Raw genomic sequence first — 4,582 nt, 5'->3', positions numbered from 1 at the left:
GGGCGATTTCCGCCAGGTGGTGCCGTAGATGGGACACGCCTTGGCGGAGGAGGAGAGGAACTGGGTTTCTTTGTAGCCTTCTTGGAAGTATGATGTTTAGATGAAGGAGGAACCGATGGTTGTGAAGTTGCGGTACATAAAAACTCTTCACGAGTATGCTCTTTTTTGGAGGTCTTGGTGTCTGACTTTTGGGCTCGAGATTTAGCAGAACCCGACGAAGGGTGAGCCATAGAGTGGGCAGGCGAAAGTGGTGAGGTTGAACGGGCGATCTTTGCGCTGGCCGGTCTGACGACCGAGGCGCTAAAGTTGAGGTCGCAAGTCTGCGTGGCCGCCTCCTTTGTTGGCCGAGGAGAAGCAAGGACAGTGCTGTATTTTCCTGTCCGAGGCACGGTGTGCTGTAGACTGGCGAATAATTTTCGAGCAGCAAAGGTCGACACCTTTTCCTTCACTCTTATTTCCTGGATGAGCTTTTCGTTCTTAAAAACGGGGCAATCTCGAGAGGAAGCAGCGTGGTCACCCATACAGTTGATGCAGCGAGGGGATGGAGACGGACAAGCACCCTCATGGGCATCCTTGCCACACGTAACACATTTGGCCGGATTGAAACAGGACTGGCTGGTGTGATTGAACTGCTGACATCGATAGCAACGCGTAGGGTTTGGGACGTAAGGGCCTGCTTTGATTTTCGATGGGAGTTGAACTTTGTCAAATGTCAAGAAGACAGTGTGGGTTGGAATGATGTTCGTGTCAACCCTTTTCATAACTCTATGAACAGCCGTTACGCCCTGGTCAGACAGGTAGTGCTGAATTTCTTCGTCAGACAATCCATCGAGGGAGCGTGTATAAACGACTCCACGCGAGGAATTTAAGGTACGGTGCAATTCCACCCGGACAGGGAAGGTATGGAGCAGAGACGTATGCAGCAATTTTTGTGCCCGGAGGGCACTGACTGTTTCTAACAACAGGGTGCCATTCCGTAATCGGGAACAAAACTTTACAGGACCTGCAATTGCGTCGACACCTTTCTGAATAATGAAAGGGTTGACCGTGGAGAAGTCGTGACCGTCGTCAGACCGAGGAACAACAAGGAACTGTGGCAACGATGGCAGAACTGTCTGTGGCTGAGACTCAGTGAACTTACGTTTGTGAGCAGACATAGTGGAAGGTGAGGAAACCATTGCGGAAGAATCCCCCATGATTACCGGCGTCTCCGATGGCACGCTCCTCCCTTGTGGGGGCCCTCACTGAGGGCACTCCCGCCTTAGGTGATTGTTCACACCTCAGGTCACACCTCCCGACAAACGGACGGAGGGACCAATCGGCATTTTCGGAAGGTATCAGCTCGGGTAATCACCCCTCCCTGGGCCTGGCCGTTACCAGGGGGTACGTACGTGTCCTACCTGTCTACCCGGGGCGGGGAATTACGCGTTACCCCGTCACCGGCTACGCATGGAAGTGCGTGGGTCGGCCTTCAGACACGCACAGGGAGGAAAAAGAGAAAGGGAAAGGAAAGAAGAGGGGTCTCAAACGCCGCAGCGGAGAAAAGGGCAAAGAGAAGAGGGAAAGAAAAGAGAAGGACAGAGGAAGGACAAAGACTTGCAAGTGTAGAAAGCACGGAATTTGTAACAGTTTCGAGCGTCCGTCTCCGGACGTAGGCACAAACCATACTCCCAGAGGGGGAGAAAGGGAAGGAAAGAGCCAGAGGTGAGGGGGGGGCGAAGATGGGGGACGGGGAAGGATGAGGAAAGGGAAGGTATGCAGCCCTGAAGGGAAGGAGGGCCACATTAGCTCGGGGTCCCGTGCTCGCTACGCACGTGTCCACAAAAGAGTTGTGGACCCCCTGGGGGACACGATATGGCTGACCAAATCATCACTCTTGAAAGGTACACTCGGCTAGAAGTTGGCAACAGTAAGAAACAAGACTCATCCTGAAACTTCCTGGCAGATTAAAACTCTGTGCCGGACTGAGACTCGAACTCGGGACCTTTGCCTTTTGTGGGCAAGTGCTCTACCAACTGAGCTATCCAAGCACGACTCACGCCCCGTCCTCACAGCTTTGCTTCTGCCAATACCTCGTCTCCTACCTTCCAAACTTTACATAAGCTCTCCTGCGTACCTTGCAGAACTAGCACTCCTGAAAGAAAGGATATTGCGGCGACATGGCTTAGACACAGCCTGGGGGATGTTTCCAGAATGAGATTTTCACTCTGCAGGGGAGTGTGCGCTGATATGAAACTCCCTGGCAGATTAAAACTGTGTGCAGGAAAGCTTCTGTAAAGTTTGGAAGGTAGGAGACGAGGTACTGGCAGAAGCAAAGCTGTGAGGACGGGGTGTGAGTCGTGCTTGGGTAGCTCAGTTGGTAGAGCACTTGCCCGTGAAAGGCAAAGGTCCCGAGTTCGAGTCTCGGTCCGGCACACAGTTCTAATCTGCCAGGAAGTTTCATATCAGCGCACACTACGCTGCAGAGTGAAAATCTCATTCTGAAGACTCATCCTACCAAATGACTTTCTGCCCTTACTCCATAGTCCAGTTTTATGGTTTGGCACCACGTTATCCTCTTACGGCCATATGCGTCACTGATGAGTGGCTTTGGAATTCCAGCTCGCCGTGCAATTTTGCGTTTAGTTTCCATCACAACCCTCTTCAATGACCCTTTGTCACAGTGAAATCAAAATTTCGTCCGCGTTGTGACTTAGCGGGTGATGTTTATCCGTTTTCTCTGTATGTGGTATAAACTTCGATCGGTGACTCTGGAAACACCGAAGACTTCGGCTCTCTTGGTTACGGAAGCACCCGCTGTACGACCACCAACAATTTGTCGTTGTTCGAATTCACTTGGCTCCGACATAATGCACTCATAACTATGTAGAGGGCTGTTGTGATCATGACTTGTATTGAGGACATTGCGCAGGTGCCGTTCGTGGTCAAATACAACAGCGCAGCCTGCAGTCTCGGCTAGCATCTGCATTTATGTTCAATCATACATTTCCGCTGTTTTTCCAACACCTGTATGTTGTATAAGGGTCACGGTCCGTCAAAAAGTATGTCACTCCTCTCGAGTGATAAAAGTCTGTAAATATATTGTCTAATTTTTATAACAGATTTTTTACTTTTTACATGATTGTTTCTGCATGTAAATTACTCTGTAGCTATTACTGTAATAATTTTTGTCTGATACAAGGGTCACTTTGTATAAACTGATATAATTTGTAAGAGTGGCAGAGTAATATGTTACAAACGTTGAAAGAGCCACAACTAATGACAGACGTGAGATGCACAGCGATCGCTGGCTGGCACATAGTCGAGTTTTAGCTATTATAAAGAAGATTCGGGCGTACAAAAGCCAACGCAGACAGGGTGTCGCTAACAGAAAATTCCAGGTACCAATTGTGGTGACAATAAAGTGAGAGGAGACTTGGGAAGAAGGGCGAACTACATCACGATGAACTTATGATGTGAGCTGGAGGAATACGACGCAGTGTCCAACAGCAGCGCCTGAAGCTCTTCGCTGCTACACTGTTATTTCGAAGAGGCCACTGGAAAAACTTAATTGTAAATGCCTTCTCACTTAGAATTATTCTTATGTGATAATATCCTCTTCGACATTAATCATTTTGGTACTGCGTACCTTATCAAGCTTTCGTCATACCTACGCTTGATTGGTGCCAATAATAGCTGTTCGTTCGAGTGATTTTCGCAAGGAATACTTTATATAGCTCTGCATTCATTCATTAATTGTTTGAGCAACTCTGTCTGTGAACAGTAAAATTCATTAATTTCTTCAACAGAAAGATGAGAAGCAAGCTCTGGCTCCAGGAAACTTCTCGTGCTCAAACAGTTCTGGCTGAAACCAGAAGTGGAAAGGTCCGAGATATTTAGCGAATCATGGAATGTACATCGGAAAGACAGATCAGAGACCACAGGAGGAGGAGGAGGAGGAGGAGGATGTTCATTGCAATTGAAAGAAATAGTCTCTCTGCTGAGGTCGAAGTTGAGTGTGACAGTGAAGTTATCCGGTCGCGTCTAGGGGAAACCAAGTTAATTGTTAGATGTTTTTACCGGCCGTCCGATTCTACTGTGACAGTTATAGAGTCATTCGAAGAAAATCGATGGTGAGTAGCGCGTAAATAGCCACATGATGCAATACTAGATGGAGGCGACTTTAACCTACCGAGTATAGACTGGGATGTCTACGTATTCACTGCAGGAGGCACAGACAGAGAGTCATGCGAAGTACTCTTGAACCCGTTTTCTGAAAACGTGCCTTGAGCGGCTCGGCAGCCCACACGCAGTGGAAACATCTTAGACCTTGTAACTACAGGTGACCCTGACATTGTCGGTAACAGCAGTAAAGAAACGTGGATTAGTGATCATGATGTCATTATAGCAACTACGGTTACGGGAGTTAATAAACAAGTTAAGAAGGCTAGGAGTGTATTACTACTAGAAAGATCAGTGAAGTGACATTACTTAGTATCAGCAAGATGGACGTAGAGGACTGCAGATTGAAAATCTTGGTCTATGAGAATTATGTGCCTGGTAAGTGGGTTAAGGACGTGAAAGACCCATCATGGTTTAATAA

At 48.1% G+C, this 4,582-nt stretch overlaps 1 non-coding gene across 1 annotated transcript; it reads left to right on the top strand.

Annotated features, from left to right (window-relative positions):
- Positions 1 to 2,340: 2,340 nt before the first annotated feature.
- Trnas-uga lies at positions 2,341 to 2,415 on the top strand. Its single transcript has one exon. It is a non-coding gene; the product is annotated as a tRNA-Ser (tRNA).
- The last annotated feature ends 2,167 nt before the right edge of the window (positions 2,416 to 4,582 follow it).

This window comes from Schistocerca piceifrons, chromosome 2 (genome assembly GCF_021461385.2).
Source record: "Schistocerca piceifrons isolate TAMUIC-IGC-003096 chromosome 2, iqSchPice1.1, whole genome shotgun sequence".
Classification (NCBI taxonomy): Eukaryota; Metazoa; Arthropoda; class Insecta; order Orthoptera; family Acrididae; genus Schistocerca; species Schistocerca piceifrons.
The sequence above is the reverse complement of the archived record's forward strand: the minus strand, read 5'-3'. Positions and strand labels throughout refer to the sequence as shown.